Below are 20,007 nucleotides of genomic sequence, written 5' to 3'. Positions count from 1 at the left end.
GGTATGTGAAAGAGGAACAGTCCTCTATCTCTTGACATTTTACACAGGATATGACCGCAGCCACAAAGACCGAGAGGGAGATAGACAGGAGGAAGTGACCGAGATATTTCACAAGCTGCAATGACCACCCAACAGTGGTAGAGACTGAGGGCACCTGGTGTTTGACTCTAAAGAACATTTGGTTTGGGACTACAACTAGGTAAGGGAACAACAATGTCCTCCCGGGGCAGAGACTATAGAGACACTGATAGAGATACTCTATGAAAATGGAGACAGACAGGGTGATGTTGAGGCACAGGCCAGTAATAGAATTGGGTTGCCTAAGATTTGACCTGTAGTTTGATTCAGGGCATTACCATGTTCCCCAGTTTTGTCTGTTTATAAATAACCGTACACTATCAGAGTTCAGCATTTTACTTTACTTTTTGCTTTAATTGAAAAAATGTGTTAATGTGTGTTACTATCTTTAATGTGGCATAACCCGATGGTTGTATTATCACATTGTAATACAGCGACTTCAAACGAGAGTTTATTGTTAAAGCCATAATGTAGCATCACTTATCACAATTAATACCAATAATAAAAGATGAGTGCTATATTTTCCCTCTGTAAGTATGGCTGCTTGGGATCTGTCTGTGACAGTGGAGGAGCTTGGCCTTGAGGCTACACCCTTCAAAGTTAGCGTGACCTCAGACCTGCACATTGGTGGTGTCTATTCAGAATTGTGGAGAAGACACGCGAGTTCCCTACCAACATACACTTCAACTTCCATCTTGGGACTATATTTAAGATACAGTATATTTTTAGATTGCATATGAGTATCTATTTTGTTATTTCTCAGGCTTGTTGATATCTTTTAATCGTGGGGTGTAGTAAGTGATTATAGACGTACTCCACAATCTGTAAATCAGAACATGAATATTGATTTCAAAACAAGATTCAAAGTGTCTATGAGACACGCCATAAATGTGTTAATATAAAGCAGTGACAGACTCCTCTGTCCACCCCAGAGATAAAGCAGGACTGGTCAGACCATGCCCTGTGGTGGGAGCAGAAGCAGCAGTAGCTGCTCCAGCTCTCGTGTACTCTTGAGTGGTATGAGATCCATGCCGATGTTCGCCTGAGCCCCTCCCCCAGCACAAGACCCTGACACTGGGCCTACACAACGGGACCACTCTGAGGCTTCAGGCCTGCTTCTCTCGTCCAGTCTTCCAAACTGTTATGGGGGTCTGTCGTCTGCTGAGTAAGTACATGTATGAGGAGTTCCTACCTAAATAAAAGTAAGAAGTTATTGTTGCAGATATTATTGTAATTGGAACACATAAAAGCGGAACATTATCTACAGTAACAAACATTATACAACATCAGGTACAATAACTAAATTCCCCTGTTACACCTGGACGCATCAATTAAGATTACATGGGTACTATCCTATGGAACCGCTGGTGGAAATTAAGGAGAGAAACAACCAAATATAATAAGGCAACAGGGGGTGCAGAGGCTACATTAAGTTCTCAGCAGAGAGGTTACTCTCAAAGTAGTTGAGGAATGGCTGCCAGACCTTGTAAAACTAACTATTGAGTGGAGCCACGGGTGAAATATTTTAGCTTTGAGATAGGCCATAACATTCCATAACCCAGTGAGCATGTGATGGCTTGGTATCGGACTTCCAATTAAAAACAAGAAGGCATAAAAATTGTGGTGAAGTCAATGATGTATATAAACCCTGGATTGCTGATGCTACGTATGTATTGGCCAATTAGTTATATAGGAAACAAAATATTCTGGTAAATGTTTTTATACACTGAACAAAAATATAAACGCAACGTGTAACAAATTAAAAGACTTTACTGAGTTACAGTTCACATAAGCAAATCAGTCCATTAAAATAAATTCAATAGGCCCTAATCTACTGTGTGGATTTCACATTTCTGGGAATACAGATATGCATCTAATGGTCACAGATACCTTTAAAAAAATGTCTTCAATGGCTTTGTGAACACCATCTACTGCATCTTGCCTATGCCGTTCTGTACCATCACTCATTCATGTATCTTTATGTACATATTCTTTATCCCTTTACACTTGTGTGTATAAGGTAGTAGTTGTGGAATTGTTAGGTTAGATTACTCGTTTGTTATTACTGCATTGTCGGAACTAGAAGCACAAGCATTTCTCTACACTCGCATTGACATCTGCTAACCATGTGTATGTGACAAATAAAATGTGATTTGAAGTTGCTGGATATTGGCGGGAACAGGAACGCGCTGCTGTACACGTCGATCCAGAGCATCCCAAACATGCTCAATGGATAACATGTCTGGTGAGTATGCAGGCCATGAAAAAACTGGGCCATTTTCAGCTTCCAGGAATTGTGCACAGATTCTCATGACATGGGACCGTGCATTATCATGCTGAAACGTGAGGTGATGGCGGCAGATGATTGACACGACAATGGGCCTCAGGATCTCATCAAGGTATCTCTGTGCATTCAAATTGCCATTGATAAAATGTAAAATGCCTGTCCATATCATAACCCCACCGCCACCATGGGGCACTCTGTTTACAATGTTGACATCAGCAAACTGCATGCCCACATGACACCATCTGTCCTGTACAGTTGAAACCGGGATTCATACTTGAAGAGCACACTTCTCCACCATGCCAGTGGTCATCGTAGGTGAGCATTTGTCCACTGAAGTGGGTTACATTGCCGAACTTCGGTCAGGTCAAGACCCTGGGTAGGATGACGAGCAGGCAGATGAGCTTCCCTGAGACGGTTTATGACAGTTTGTGCAGAAGTTCTTTGGTTGTGCAAACCCACAGTTTCATCAGCTGTCTGGGTGATTGGTCTCAGACCATCCCACATGTGAAGAAGTCGCATGTGGAGGTGCTGGGCTGGCGTGGTTACACGTGGTCTGCGATTGTGAGGCCGGTTGGATGTACTGCCAAATTTGCTGTTTAATCAGCTTCTTGATATGCCACACCTGTCAGATACTCACTAACCGGGATGTAAACAAATTTGTGCACAAAATTCAAGCAAAATAAGGTTTTTGAACATATGGAACATTTCTGGGATCTTTTATTTCAGCACATTAAACATGGGACTAACACTTTACTTTTTATATTTTTAGATCACATAATATGTGTACGTTTTTTCATGTATTATTTGTTTGTTTAATATAATGTAAAAGTATGCATTAAGGTGTCCAATAGAATAAACGTGGCAAAAACAAATAGACATTAATAAAGGCATTTCCATAGCTTGATGGGGGAGTGCCAAGATGGAGGCGCGGTGGCTTCAAAACAGCGCTGTCTGTCAGAAATCTAGTGTATATATAAAACATTGAGTAAAATAGACAAAATAAAAATTAACATTCTTCCACATATTTTTACATTTTATTTAACCAGTTAGGCCAGTTGAGAACAAGTTATCATTTACAAATGCGACCTGGCCAAGATAATGCAAAGCAGTGTGATTTAAAAACAACAACACAGTTACACATAAACAAACGTACAGTCAATAATACAATATAAAATCTATGTACAGTGTGTTAAAATGTAGTAGAGTTGGGAGGTAAGGCAATAAATAGGCCATAGAGGCAAAATAATTACAATTTAGTATTAACACTGTGTGTGATAGATGTGCAGATGATGATGTGCAAGTTGAGATTCTGGGGTGCAAAAGAGCAAGAGGATAAATAGCAATATGGGGATGAGGTAGTTGGGTGTGCTATTTCCAGATTGGCTGTGTACAGTGATCGGTAAGCTGCTCCGACAGCTGATGCTTAAAGTTAGAGAGGGAGATATAAGACTCCAGCTTCAGTGATTTTTGCAATTCGTTCCAGTCATTGGCAGCAGAGAACTGGAAGGAAAGGCGGCCAATGAAGTGTTGGCTTTGGGGATGACCAGTGAAATATACCTGCTACAGGTGGGTGTTGCTGGTGACCAGTGTGCTGAGATAAGGCGGGGCTTTACCTAGCAAAGACTTAGATGACCTGGAGCCAGTGGGTTTGGCAACAATTATGTAGTGAGGGCCAGCCAACGAGAGCATACAGGTCGCAGTGGTGGGTAGTATATGGTGCTTTGGTGACAAAACGGATGTCACTGTATTAGACTACATCCAGTTTGCTGAGTAGAGTGTTGGAGGCTATTTTGTAAATGACATCGCCGAAGTCAAGGATCAGTAGGATAGTCAGTTTTACGAGGGTATATTTGGCAGCATGAGTGAAGGAGGCTTTGCTGTGAAATTGGAAGCTGATACTAGATTTAATTTTGGATTGGAGATGCTTAATGTGAGTCTGGAAGGAGAGTTTACAGTCTAACCAGACACCTAGATATTTGTAGTTGTCCACATATTCTAAGTCAGAACCGTCCAGAGTAGTGATGCTAGTCGGGCGGGCGTGGGCAGTAATCGGTTGAAGAGCATGCATTTAGTTTCACTAGCATTTAAAAGCAGTTGGAGGCCACGGAAGGAGTATGGATTTTGTATGGCATTGAAGCTTGTTTGGAGGTTTGTTAACACAGTGTCCAAAGAAGGGCCAGATGTATACAGAATGGTGTCGTCTGCGTAGAGTTGGATCAGAGAATCACCAGCAGCAAGAGCGACATCATTGATATATACTGAGAAAAGAGTCAGCCTGAGAATTGAACCCTGTGGCACACCCATAGAGACAGCAACAGGTCCAGACAACAGACCCTCCGATTTGACACAATGAACTCTGTCTGTGAAGTAGTTGGTGAACAAGGCGAGTCAGTCATTTGAGAAGCCAAGGCTATTGAGTCTGCCGATAAAAATGCGGTGATTGACTGAGACAAAAGCCTTGGCCAGGTCGCTGAAAACGGCTGCACAGTACAGTCTTTTATCGATGGTGGTTATGATATCATTTAGGACCTTGATCGTGGCTGAGGTGTACCAATGACCAGCTCGGAAACCAGATTGCATAGTGGAGAATGTGCGGTGGGATTTGAAATGGTCGGTGATCTGTTTGTTAATTTGGCTTTCAAAGATTTTAGAAAGGCATGGCAGGATGGATATATGTCTATAACAGTTTGGGTCTAGAGTGTCTCCCCTTTGAAGAAGGGGATGACCACGGCAGCTTTCCAATCTTTGTGGATCTCAGACGATGCGAAAGGTTGAACAGGCTAGTAATAACGGTTGCAACAATTTCGGTGGATAATTTTAGAAAGAGAGGGTCCAGATTGTCTAGCCCAGCTATAACATACCTCCCCAGTGTAATCCCTCTCCCCTTTTCAGGAGAATGGTTCAAGAAGTTCATTACTTTTTTCAGGAAGTTTCATTGGCGAGAGAAACAAACCCCCTTGAGTCAGCCATTCAAAATGATCAATGGACAGAAATAGAGGTGGCCTGGGCCTTCCTGATATTCAGAAAAAACAATTGGTTATTTATTGCAAGGTACCCTCTTAAATGGGCTTATAACAACAATCCCACTCCTTGGGAGGTCATAGAACAAGAGGTCTTTGACATTAACAAATGTTCGTTGTCTCTTCGGGCCCTGTGGTACAATCCAAAGTACTGGGAAGGGATAAAGAATCCCATTTTAAAATCTTTCTGTGAGATTATACATACATACATACAATTTTTAGCTGTGTTGGAATCATTCACCCCAAGCCCCTCTTTGGTAAAATTGGGGTTTGTTGAATAATGGAAAACATTGTGGTAAATAGAGAATTTATTTGATGAGAACAATATGGGATCATTTGAACAAATCAGAAATTAATGACATTTTCCCAATAAAGTCTTCCTACTCTACTTACAAATAAGGTCACATTTTTCTAAACATGTGGGAGAGAAGATCTCCAAAGTCTACTGAATTGGAAAACTGAAATGTTAAGTACAATAGTCACTTAGCTAATCAATTTGATCAAATCCTTTCTCACTCCAGATCTTGTGTATGCCACGTGTAGAATTGTGCTGGGAGAATGATTTAGGTGTCCACCTTTCTTCTGAAACATGGGAACATATCTGGAAAAAAATTATGTTTTGAATAATTGTATCCATTTCAAATTTCTGTATAGAGAATATTTGACCCCTAGGAAATTGAAACTCATGCAACCTTCTGTGTCTGAAAAATGTTGGCACTGTTGTAGGGGCTATGGACAACTTATACATATGGTCTGGAAATGACCTAAATGAATTCGATATTAGTCCATGGTATTGAAATAATTTTTAGTCATTACCGGAATACAGGAATACAGTGCATTTGGAAAGTATTCAGATCCCTCAACTTTTTTCCACATGTTGTTATGTTTACAGTTTTTTTCTAAAATTGATTAAATATTTTTTCCCCCTTATCAATCTACACACAATACCAGATGATTACAAAGCAAAAACAGGCTTTCAGAAATTTTTGCAAATGTATTAAAAATAAAAAACTGAAATACCTTATTGACATAAGTATTCAGAACCTTTACTCAGAAATCTCACCTCCAATCTCACCTCCCATGAATGCTTTACATTGTCAAGAGTGGGGCATATCATATTCTGAATAATGTCATACACCATAGAAAGACTGTATGTCCCTTTACATGCGGATCCAGGTTCAAACATTCATCAAGCCAGCTGGTGGGTGGGAGAGATGGGAAAGAAATCTTTTTTGTAAAGTTGCGAATCTGCAAGTACCTGAAGAAGTGCATCTGGGCTATACCGAGCTCTCTAACTAGAGGTTTATTGTTGCAGGTGTTAATCAGTATTCCCTCGCACTGCTCATTCTCAGACATGCGTCACCCAGAGGAGCGGTCGTTGTTACGGCCGGTGGAGGAGAAGAAAAAGAAGAAAGACACGGAGGAGGAAGTAGTAGTATATGATCTAACAAGCCTTCGTATCTCATCAGGTAGGTCCAGTGGAATTGGTGGTACACATCAAATTTCAAAATGGATGGGCAACATTAAGTACAATAGCTTTCGCTGTACAGTACATATCAAATGTCATGTAACATATCCTAACTGCATGTGTAATAACGACAGGTCCAGCTCACACCCTGTCCAATGGCATGCCTGTGCACTTTGCTGACTCACCCCAGACTGAGGCTGTGTATAAGATGTTGTCTGTCAGCCTACCTGCTCCTGAGGCTATCACCAAGATGCCCCGTGCAGGAGCATGAGTGCAGGAGCATGACAGGTAGGCCTGCAACATGCTTTCTGAGGGGCTATCGATTATTTCCTTCTTCTACCTCATGGTGGCCATGAACTGTGCTGTGTGTAATCGGTCACTTTATCTACCTTGTCTCCGTCTCCAGTATGACGCAGTCCGTCTGACCCAGATGTTTGAGCAGGCTCGCTGGGCCATCTTGTTGGAGGATGTTGCCTGCACAGAGGAAGAGATGATGCTCTTTGCTGCCCTTCAGGTAAACAAACAAGAACTGTCCCCAAAGGTTATTCTCTGTCTATGACACATAGCTTCCCTTATCTTTCACACGGTTATACATTTGTGCGTGTGCTATCCTCAGGACCAGATTGGTAAAGGTGTCTCTGTCAGAGCCCCGGCTGATGACATCATGTCCTGCCATGGATGACATTGACTCTGCCCTTCAGTGTTTGGAGGTGAAGATGGATGCAGAGGAGAGCAGCGCTGAAGACATGCTTGTTAGTCCCTCTGATTCTCCACCATACTGTAGCAGTCTGTAATGGTGATCAGGGCTGGTTTGTAAAGGAAACAAAAAAAGTGACATGGAAAAAGTTGAATTGTAACCGCACATGACAAAAAATAGACACAGGGTTTTATCTCTTCACAGGAAACAATGAGGGTAGCACCAGAGCTGCATGACTACTTGAACATCTTCAGGTAAGATGGGTTGAGAACATACATCACTGCTGGCTGGCTGAACGCCCTCTGACTCACATCCATCTTTCTGCTTTTCCTGCCATGGATTTTAGATTGGATATCGATCACACAAGATATATGAGACTGATAGTCTGGATGAGTGTTTACAGACACACACACACACAAGCAAACACACACTAACCGCAGCTACGGTTATATTGACATGCTCACTCACACAGACATACAACTGCGTACCCTTTCCAATGTTGCTGAAAACCCTTAGAATTCTAGTTTGTTTCATCTCACTCTCTCCTAGACCAAAGAGACTGACACTAAAGGGCTATAAGCAGTTCTGGTTTACGTTCAACAACACATCCATCTCCTATTACAAGAGTAAAGAGGAGAGCCTCACGGAGCCCATTCAGCAGATGAACCTCAAAGGTCATATGTACTGACATTCACTGTGGTGAAAATGCCCACCCATGTGCACATACTCTACATTCAGACCACATTTTCACATAGAACCACAACCACACAAGTTGACACGAAGATGGTTAGTACGTAGAGCATCAGAAAGGACATTCTAGATATAATGACATTTCTTCACTGGTGACTTTATTAACAAGCCAAATGAGGTCCCATAAGGAAGTGCTGTGCTCCCCAGGCTGTGAGGTGGTCCCAGACGTTAGTGTGGCTGGTCAGAAGTTCTGCATCAGACTGCTGATTCCTGGGGCTCAGGGCATGAATGAGGTCTACCTACGCTGTGAGAATGGAAGGAACTAAATGCTCAGCTCACTCTGTTCGAAGCACTCTTCCTATAAGTAAAAAGCTATTCGAATTTGACCACTGATTAATGTACATGTATATACAGTGGGGCAAAAAAGTATTTAGTCAGCCACCAATTGTGCATGTTCTCCCACTTTTAAAAAATGAGAGAGGCCTGTAATTTTCATCATAGGTACACTTCAACTATGACGGACAAAATAAGAAAATAAAATCCAGACAATCACATTGTAGGATTTTTAAGGAATTTATTTGCAAATTATGTTGGAAAATAAGTATTTGGTCAATAACAAAAGTTTATCTCAATACTTTTTTTATATGACAGAGGTCAAATGTTTTCTGTAAGTCTTCACAAGGTTTTCACACACTGTTGCTGGTATTTTGGCCCATTCCTCCATGCAGATCTCCTCTAGAGCAGTGATGTTTTGGGGCTGTTGCTGGGCAACACAGACTTTCAACTCCCTCCAAAGATTTTCTATGGGGTTAAGATCTAGAGACTGGCTAGGCCACTCCAGGACCTTGAAATGCTTCTTACGAAGCCACTCCTTCGTTGCCCGGGCGGTGTGTTTGGGATCATTGTCATGCTGAAAGACCCAGCCACATTTCATCTTCAATGCCCTTGCTGATGGAAGGAAGTTTTCACTCAAAATCTCACGATACATGGCCCCATTCATTCTTTCATTTACACGGATCAGTCATCCTGGTCCCTTTGCAGAAAAACAGCCCCAAAGCATGATGTTTCCACCCCCATGCTTCACAGTAGGTATGGTGTTCTTTGGATGCAACTCAGCATTCTTTGTCCTTCAAACACGACGAGTTGAGTTTTTACCAAAAAGTTATATTTTGGTTTCATCTGACCATATGACATTCTCCCAATCTTCTTCTGGATCATCCAAATGCTCTCTAGCAAACTTCAGACGGGCCTGGACATGTACTGGCTTAAGCAGGGGGACACGTCTGGCACTGCAGGATTTGAGTCCCTGGTGGCGTAGTGTTTTACTGATGGTAGGCTTTGTTACTTTGGTCCCAGCTCTCTGGAGGTCATTCACTAGGTCCCCCCGTGTGGTTCTGGGATTTTTGCTCACCGTTCTTGTGATCATTTTGACCCCACGGGGTGAGATCTTGCGTGGAGCCCCAGATCGAGGGAGATTATCAGTGGTCTTGTATGTCTTCCATTTCCTAATAATTGCTGCCACAGTTGATTTCTTCAAACCAAGCTGCTTACCTATTGCAGATTCAGTCTTCCCAGCCTGGTGCAGGTCTACAATTTTGTTTCTGGTGTCCTTTGACAGCTCTTTGGTCTTGGCCATAGTGGAGTTTGGAGTGTGACTGTTTGAGGTTGTCTTTTATACTGATAACAAGTTCAAACAGGTGCCATTAATACAGGTAACGAGTGGAGGACAGAGGAGCCTCTTAAAGAAGAAGTTACAGGTCTGTGAGAGCCAGAAATCTTGCTTGTTTGTAGGTGACCAAATACTTATTTTCCACCATAATTTGCAAATAAATTCATAAAAATTCCTAAAATGTGATTTTCTGGATTTTTTTTTCTCATTTCGTCTAACATAGTTGAAGTGTACCTATGATGAAAATTACAGGCCTCTCTCATCTTTTTAAGTGGGAGAACTTGCACAATTGGTGGCTGACTAAATACTTTTTTGCCCCACTGTAACCTCAAATCAAATCAAATCAAATGTGGATATGGAAACCTGTCCCAAGGAATAGACCCAACTGCTATGAGAACAGTTTCCTCTTCAGTGTCACCCTGACCCTACATATAAATGTACTATATCTCACTATGCTATGGTTTCTTTCCATCTTTCCATATGTCCATTCCTCCCCCTTCCACTAGGAGCTGCAGTACAGCAGGTGGATGGCAGCTTGCCGTTTAGCCTCCAAGGGGAAGACCCTAGCAGACAGCTCCTTCTCTAATGAGGTGCAGAATATCCAGTCCTTCCTGGCCATGTAGCGAACCACCCCCGGGGTCAATGCTGCTCAGACTTATGACATCATCAACACACACGGCCTTGTATCCCCACGCAACCACAAAAAGTACAAGTCCAAACAGGCAAGAGTCATGTGATCTGGGCGGAACTCGAATGTATGGTAAGAGAAGCAAAAAATAAGATTCCGTCTCCAGGGATTCTAACCATTCCTCTGCTCTGTCAGCTAACTCCTCGCATCCTGGAAGCCTATCAGAATGTGGCCCAGCTCTCTCTAACAGATGCTCTCCTCAGGTTTCTTCAGATCTGGCAGGCTCTACCTGAATTCGGGGTGTGTTATCTTGTGGTGAGGTGAGTACATGTCTTTTTGTCAAATAGTCAAATTGTATTTGTCACATGCGCAGAATACAACAGGTGTAGTAGACCTTACAGTGAAATGCTCACTTACAAGCCCTTAACCAACAATGCTTTAAGAAGTTAAGAAAAAAAAGTGTTTTGCATAAAATAGATAAGTAGAAAATAAAAGTAACAAATAATGAAACAGCAGCAGTAAAATAACAAGCGAGGGTATATACAGGGGGTACCAGTACAGAGTCAATGTGCGGGGGCACCGGTCAGGCGAGGTAATTTAGGTTGTATGTACATGTAGATAGAGTTAAAGTGACTATGCATAAATTATGCATAGATTATAAACAGAGAGTAGTAGCGGTGTAACAGCCCTTTGATTAGCTGTTCAGGAGTCTTATGGCTTGGGGGTAGAAGCTGTTAAGAAGCCCTTTGGACCTCGACTTGGCGCTCCGGTACTGCTTGCCATGCGGTAGCAGAGAGAACAGTCTATGACTTGGGTGGCTGGAGTCTGACAATTTCTAGGGCTTGATATGACACTGCCTGATATAGAGGTCCTGGATGGCAGGCAGCTTGGCTCCAGTGATGTACTGGGCCGTATGCACTAACCTCTGTAATGCCTTGCGGTTGGAGGCCGAGCAGTTGCCATACCAGGCAGCGATGCAACCAGTCAGGATGCTCTAGATGGTGCAGCTGTAGAACCTTTTGAGGATCTGAGGACCCATGCCAAATCTTTTCAGTCTCCTGAGGGGGAATAGTTTACAGATATCTATCTGCCTTGTCAACATAGCACTAAATCTGATCTCACTTGAAATTACCCAAATTCGTGTATAAACACAGGTTTAAGGGATGCCGTAAAGATGAGGTCCTTGGTGTCACCAACAACCATCTCACCCGCATTGACCTCGGCACCGGAGATGTGGTGAAGACGTGGAGATACAACACCATGAAGCAGTGGAATGTCAACTGGGATATCCAGCAGCTACACGTCTCACGTTCTACCTAATTATGTTTCTTCATGTATCTCTTACTTGGTCTGTATTCTATCAAATATGTAATAATAATAATAATATTTCATTTGTAAAGGGCATTTCCCAGGCTCAATGTGCATAAGGTATAAAACAAAACACACAAAAATGAATGTGCAGGTAGAACATTCCAGAGCCGAGAGGCCATATCAAGGCCTGTCACTCATGCTGCACAGATTTGTGGACTGGTGTGACCAGGGCCTGTCACCCATGCTGCACAGATTTGTGGACTGGTGTGTCCAGGGCCTGTCACCCATGCTGCACAGATTTGTGGACTGGTGTGACCAGGGCCTGGTTTCCCGATAGCAATGGAACTTAGCCTTACGAGTATTTTAACGATGCAGCTTTCCTATAACGGCCAAAGATGTAACATGTGTTACCCAAAACACCATGCAGAGAGAACGGTCAGTCGCTACGTGCGTCATTAAGGCATGTGTCGATACTGATAGGTTCGAAAGAAAAGCAGTGCTGCTCTCAGATCCGCTTTCTCCATTTAAATTTTACCTTAATATTATTCCACAATAATGACGATGGATCAGCTCCTAGAGAGATATTATCACCTATGGCTGCAAATATTGAGGCGGCTTATTCTAATGCTAACCTTGTAATAATGCCCTTAATCAAGATTTGGCACATCATTGCGCACATTAGGCTACATATCATGAAATATATTGAGGCTAAAATGACAGAAAGTAGCCAAATAATAAATAAAACAAAATTGAATGAACATGAAATACTGGCCTATGTAGCTTGTACTGTAGGTAGTGTCGTGTCTTTACTATCATTGAATTGAAGACTTAGTTTTTATCAAAGAATCTCTGTAATTAGTATTACGCGATCAAACTGATTAATCATGTAACTGTAATTAACTAGGAAGTCGGGGCACCAAGGAAAATATTCAGATTACAAAGGTATAATTTCCCAATATAACCTTTCAGATATTTTCATATCTGATCAATAGTCTTCTTTATTTTACCTCACGTCAGTCTCATTCCAAATGGTTGGTTATCTGCATGAACCCAGTCTTCACTATGAGTCATCCATACATCAATTGTCTTAAATCATTTATTTATTACTAACTAAGTAATTCACAGAAATGCATAAACAAAACAACGAGGTAAATATGGTTACAAGAAATGATAGGAGAATGTGCCCTAGTGGGCTAAACCGGCATCGCGGCTCGTTAGACAAAAGGGAAGTGGGGGTCGACTAAGAAGTCACTACAGAGTTAATAATTCTAACAATTGAAATGCTAATCCTTTACACATGAACACTCACTCATTCAGGAACAATTGCAATCAATATATATATTTACTGTCAGTGTGTCGTCTTGATCGCTGTTGAAAAATGTGTTTATTTTGTAGAATTGTCCGTCTCTCTCTCTCTGTCGTGGTTATAGTGGATAGTTCAGAGTGACATTCATTCATGTTGTTGTAGAATAGATGTTTCAGCAGTTGTCGTTCTTCGCGTTCAATGATACCGAATTCCTAGCTGCAGACTAGTAATTAATATCAAAGACTTGTTCTTATTCTGTCGGTATCGATAGTCTAAAAGTTTAACCACGTGGTATGGTTAAAAGATTCAGCAATGGTCTGCAACCTTTGTACTCCCGTGATTGAGAGAAACATGGTCTGCCTGAGGATTTCTCAAAGTTGGGTTTTATTCGGAATTGCAGAAAAGGGGCTGTCCCAGGATGGCTGACTGCAACTGGGCTCATGGGCGGTCCTCTGATTTAGTTAAACTCAAAAGGGAATTGGAGTTTCCTTCATTAAACAGTCCAAAATCACATGACACAATTTTACAAACAGTTTCATACTCACTCATTCATCTTATACAACAATTAGAAATAAACCTCATATCTGAGGCTATTATATAAACAGCATTATGGTAATGTGGCCACACTGTCTTCCATGAGCTTCCCCAAGTTGTAACAAACAGACCAGTTTGTAACTGGATTCTTCGCCGATCTTTTATACCTTCTCCGGAACATGAAATTTGTTCGGACCTCAAGTTTTGTTCTCTATGAAAATTCACTCTGTCTCTTATACTGTGTGGCCATGAGGCAGGGTCTTCTCCTCAGGAATTTATGACCTCTCTCTGACCACAGCAGTCTGGTTGTAGAAGCAGAGAGCGGGGGATGGTGCTCGATGTACCCAAAGAGGGCAACGTCATGACAGTAGGCTATTTATATTTTAATGCAGTGATCTCAGTTTTTCATTTGAAGCATATTTTTGTGCTTCTCTTGTTCGTAACAATTGCAAAGACATTGGCAGCTTTGTATTTGTAGTCGACTTCGTTGTGAAGTTACGGGTGATCACAGAGAGACAGATAAACACATTTATTTTATGTTTTATCAGTGATCTTCTGTGTATAAAGTGATGCGGTAAGGGGAAAAATGCATCTAACAACTCACTTAGCTGTTATAATAATACATGGGACTTACTGCACTTTTCAATGGCCCGAAATCGCTTTACAGTTGTAGAAAGGAAATGAAAAACAGGAGTCAAAACAAAACATCAGAATATGAGTAAAGAGAGGGGCTGGCTCAAAGAAGGGAAAGAGTGTGATGTGTCAGTATGGGGAGAAGAGTGTTGGGATTTGGATACAAACCTGGTTTAGGATAAGGGGCGGGATTGGTCATTAGGATGCGAACCCGGTTTAGGGTAAGGGTTAGGTGCTGCTCAGTATGTTGAAGAAAGGAGTGTCTTTGTAGTGTATTTCTTAGCTTGTGTGTGTGTGTGTGTGTGTGGGAGGGGGCTTAAGGGTAGGCCTTATCAAAGAGGTGGGGCTTTAGGAGAGACTGAAAGATAGTGATGGACTCATGGATGGCTGGAGGGAGGGAGTTCCAGAGCCTAGGAGAAACCCTGGAGAAGGCCCTGTCGCCGAAGTTCTGGAGCTTCGACCTGGGAATGACAAGGTGGCCTGTTTTGGTGGAACCGAGTGCGTGTGTGGGTTGGCAGGGGAAATGAAGGTCTGAGAGGATCTTGTAATCGGCGTTGGGAGACAGGGAACCAGTGAAGTTGATGGAAGAACAGGGGGAGGATGTGCTGCCAGGACTGTGGGAGAGGAGTCGGGCTGCAGGGTTTTGAAGATTTTGGAGCTTATGGAGGGAGCTTGAGTTGCCAGAGAGAAGTGAATTGTAGTAGTCAAGACGGAAGGAGATGAATGCATGTATGCAGGTTTCAGGGGCAGGACGTGAGAGGGAGGACCTGACTTTGGCAATGTTGTGGAGGTGGAAGAATGAGGATTTGACAGTCTCTTATGTGGTGGTCAAAGGAGATGGTGGAGTCCAGGATGATGCCAAGGTTGCGTGCGTGGAGGGAGGAAGAGACAATGGTGTCATCAATGATGAGGGTGAGGTTTCCAGCTTTGGTGAAGGTGGATTTGGTGCCTATGAGGAGTTCCATTTTATCACTGTTGAGCTTGAGGAAGTTTTGTTGCATTTATGTTTTTATTGCAGAGAGGCAGGATTCAATGTGGGTTAGAGGTGGGTTGATGAGGACTCCCGAGTTTGTACAGTGGTCTAAGGCACTGTATCGCAGTGTTGCGGCGTCACTACAGCCTTGGGTTTGATCCCAGGCTGTGTCACAACCGGCCGTAACCGAAAGTTCCATAGGGTGGTGCACAATTGGACCAGCGTCAATAGGGTTAGGGGAGGGTTTGGCCGAGGGGGCTTAACTTGGCTCATTGCACTCTAGCGACTCCTTGTGGTGAGCCGGGTGCAGGGAGGCTGACTTCGGTCATCAGTTGAACAATGTTTCAACTGGGTTAGGCAAGCAGGTGTTTACTCGACCTTTGCCTCTCCCGTGCCCGTTGGGGAGTTGCAGCGATGACACAAGATCCTAATTGGATATGACGAAATTGGAGAGAAAAAGGTGGTAAAAAAAGAAAGTTAAAAAAGAAAAGTTGTGGGTTGTCAGTAGAATGGCCTTAGTGAAGAGCTCAGTGACATTCAACGTGGCACCGTCATAGGATGCCACCTTTCCAACAAGTCAGTTCGTCAAATTCCTGCTCTGCTAGAGCTGCCCCGGTCAACTGTAAGTGCTGTTATTGTGAAGTGGAAATGTCTAGGAGCAACAACGGCTCAGCCGCGAAGTGGTAAGCCACACAAGCTCACAGAACGGGACTGCCGAGTGCTGAAGCGCTTAGCGTATAAAAATCATCTGTCCTCGGTTGCAACACTCACTACCGAGTTCCAAACTGTCTCTAAGAAGCAACGTCAGCACAAGAACTGTTCGTCAGAAACTTCATGAAATGGGGTTCCATGGAGCAGCCGCACACAAGCCTAAGATCACAATGCACAATTCCAAGCATCGGCTGGAGTGGTGTAAAGCTCGCCGCCATTGGTCTCCGGAGCAGTGGAAACACGTTCTCTGGAGTGATGAATCACGTTTCTCCATCTGGCAGTCCGACGGACAAATCTGGGTTTGGCGGATGCCAGGAGAACACTACCTGCCCGAATGAATAGTGCCAACTGTAAAGTTTAGTGGAGGAGGAATAATGGTCTGGGGCTGTTTTTCATTATTCAGGCTAGGCCCCTTATTTCCAGTGAAGAGACACATTAACACTACAGCATATAATGGCATTCTAGATGATTCTGTGCTTCCAACTTTGTGGCAACAGTTTAGGGAAGGCCCTTTCCTGTTTCAGCATGACAATACTCCCCTGCACAAAGCGAGGTCCATACAGAAATGGTTTGTCGAGATCAGTGTGGAAGAACTTCACTGGCCTGCACAGAGCCATGACCACAACCCATCGAACACCTTTGGATTGAATTGGAACGCCAACTGCGAGCCAGGCCTAATCGTCCAACATCAGTGCCCGATCTCACTAATGCTCCCCACAGCAGTGTTCCAACATCTAGTGGAAAGCCATCCCAGAAGAGTGAAGGCTGTAATAGCAGCAAATGGGGGACCAACTCCATATTTTAATGCCCATGATTTTCAACATGCAGGTGTCTACACCTGCATTGCTTTCTGTTTGGAGTTTTAGGCTGGGTTTCTGTACAACACTTTGAGATATAAGCTGATCTAAGAAGGGCTATATAAATTGATTTGATTTGATTTGATCCACATACTTTTCTTAATGTAGTGTATTTTTGTGTGTCATCTGCATAAATATTAAAGTTTCATCCAGATCTTCAGATTAGTATACCAAGTGCTAGCATGTATATAGAGAACAAGAGTGGCCCCCAGTACAGAGCCCTGTGGAACCCCTTGAGTGACTGTGGCAGGGTTGGATTTATAATTACCAAGAGTCACAAATTCTTGTCTGTCAGTCTCTGTGCCAGAGAATCTAAGCAAGTTCTTAAGTCTGCTGATGAGAATCTCATGATTCGGTGTGTCAAATGCTGCTGTCATGCCCAGAAGTAAAAGGATACTAGTGTCTTCATCATCAGCTGCCATCAACAAGCTATTTGTTACTTTTACCAGGGCTGCCTTTGTTCTCTGCCATGCACAGAAGCCGGTCTAGAAGGGTTCATGCAGATTGTTGGTTGAACGGTAGTTATGTAGCTGTATTGAGACCACACATACAAGGACCTTTCATAGAAATGGCAAGTTGGAAATTGGTATGTAATTGCTTAGGGTGTTGGGGTCCAGTCCAGGTTTTTTCAGTGTTAGTATAATGGAGGCAGTTTTCTGAGAAGAATGAGGCTGGATTTTATGATTGCTGTTAGAATAGGGACAGGGGCAGATAGTTTAACTCACTGTTCACCCCGCTATCATCCAGAAGGCGAGGTCAGTACAGGTGCATCAAAGCTGGGACCGAGAGACTGAAAAACAGCTTCTATCTCAAGGCCATCAGACTGTTAAACAGCCACCACTAACATTGAGTGGCTGCTGCCAACACACTGACACTGACACTGACTCAACTCCAGCCACTTTAATAATGGGAATTGATGGGAAATTATGTAAATATATCACTAGCCACTTTAAACAATGCTACCTTATATAATGTTTACATACCCTACATTATTCATCTCATATGCATACGTATATACTGTACTCTATATCATCGACTGCATCCTTATGTAATACATGTATCACTAGCCACTTTAACTATGCCACTTTGTTTACATACTCATCTCATATGTATATACTGTACTCGATATCAGCTACTGTATCTTGCCTATGCTGCTCTGTACCATCACTCATTCATATATCCTTATGTACATATTCTTTATCCCCTTACACTGTGTATAAGACAGTAGTTTTGGAATTGTTAGTTAGATTACTTGTTGGTTATTACTGCATTGTCGGAACTAGAAGCACAAGCATTTCGCTACACTCGCATTAACATCTGCTAACCATGTGTATGTGACAAATAAAATTTGATTTGATTTGATAGTTTGGACAATTTCAGAGACAGATGTTGGGGTTGTCAATTAGAATTGGTTTTAACTGTAGCTAGGAGGCTCAGTCTGAAGCAGAGGGGCAGGTCCTAAGCAAGGTGTAGTTTGTACAGTGCAGTAGATGTCCTTGATTTTGTATTGGGGAAATTAAATGAAACTGTTGCATTGCTCAATGGAGGGGGTAAAGGATCTGGGGTTTTAACTAATTTCTTTACAACAAAAATCTGGGTTTCCCCTCACCATTTGCAATGAGATCTGTATATTATGACTTGTGTACAGTGTTCAGTGTCTCTGTGTATGTACATCTGACGATATGCTAGGGTCTGGCCCAACTAATTATGACTTAACTGTTTATCTGAAGACCATTAAAGGGATACTTCAGGATTTTGGCAATGAAGCCCTTTATCTACTTCCCAGAGTCACTCGTGGATACCATTTTTATGCTTCTGCGTGCAGTTTGAAGGAAGTTGCTAACTAGCATAAGAGCAATTGCAAACTAGCGTTAGCACAATGACTGGAAATCTATGGTAACTGCTAGCATGGTAGTAGATATATACCATATACTTCTGGTAATTGTGCTAACGCTAGTTAGCATTGGCTCGAAAAACTACCTCTAACTTCCTTCATACTGGATGCCGAGATAAACTTTTTATCCATGAGTTTATATGACTCTGGTGATGTTGAGAAAGGGCTTCATTGCCAAAATCCTCTATTCTTTATTCCAGGTGGCCATCGAGTTCAATGGCAATTTGAACATTGCCTTCAGCTGTGTGACTGCTACCTGCAAGATTGTGCATGAGTACATTCGGGGCTACATCTTCATTGCCACACACACCAGAGAGCAGACAGAGGTGTTGAACCAGGAGCTCTTTTACAAGCTGACCGGTGGCCATGAAGCCCTCTAAATATCCATGAGATGAAGCTCTGGAACTCTCTTTATGGTTTCATTATACTGTCATAGACAGCTAGCTGGTCTGACCAGCATGATCTAGCTGGTTATTCTTGTTGTTCAGCATGTTCTAGCTGGTCTGACCAGCATGGTCTAGCTGGTTATGCTTGTTGTCCAGCATAGTCTAGCTGGTCTGACCAGCATGGTCTAGTTGGTTATGCTTGTTGTCTAGCTGGTTATGTTTGTTGTCCAGCATGGTCTAGCTGGTCTGACCAGCATGGTCTAGCTTGCTATCCTGGTTTACCAGCATAGTCTAGCTGATTACCCATATGGAAAATAATCATGAAAATCAAATAAGAATCTTGTATGGCAGAAGAAGAGTATTTGTACCAATATCTAATAAGTTATCTAATAAGGATCTGGTAAGATTTTGTATGTTTTTCCCTTATATGTCAGTGATGTACTTGTATATGTGTTATATGCCTCATATGACATACACAATTGAATACATGATTGTGGTTTACAACATAGATATGGTATGACATATTTGAGTAAAATATATGAATTATGAGTCATCTATGAATATTATAAGAAAGGTGTATGTTCTACAAAATAAATGCTTTCCTTATGGGTTTCACATAGTATTTTTTACAAGTCAACATGTAAAAAAACCATGAGAATTACTATAAGAAAAATACAATATTTGTATATACATTTTCCAGTATGAGTTTCCATAGTTAAAGCTGGGCAGCACCTCCTATCCAGGGTTTTAACCAAGCCCTGCTTAGCTTTGATATTTGTCACTGACTACTACCAATGTGCTATTGTGAGAATGATAGTTGAGAGAGCACCACTATCTAAATAGATTCACTGCTGCTATCAGTCAT

At 42.3% G+C, this 20,007-nt stretch overlaps 1 pseudogene; it reads left to right on the top strand.

Moving 5' to 3' along the window:
- The first annotated feature begins 614 nt into the window (after positions 1-614).
- On the top strand, positions 615-19,754 carry LOC112228171 (annotated as a pseudogene).
- Positions 19,755-20,007: the final 253 nt, after the last annotated feature.

Source organism: Oncorhynchus tshawytscha, linkage group LG30 (assembly GCF_018296145.1).
Source record: "Oncorhynchus tshawytscha isolate Ot180627B linkage group LG30, Otsh_v2.0, whole genome shotgun sequence".
Lineage (NCBI taxonomy): Eukaryota > Metazoa > Chordata > Actinopteri > Salmoniformes > Salmonidae > Oncorhynchus > Oncorhynchus tshawytscha.
This window is presented reverse-complemented; position numbering and strand designations above follow the sequence as displayed.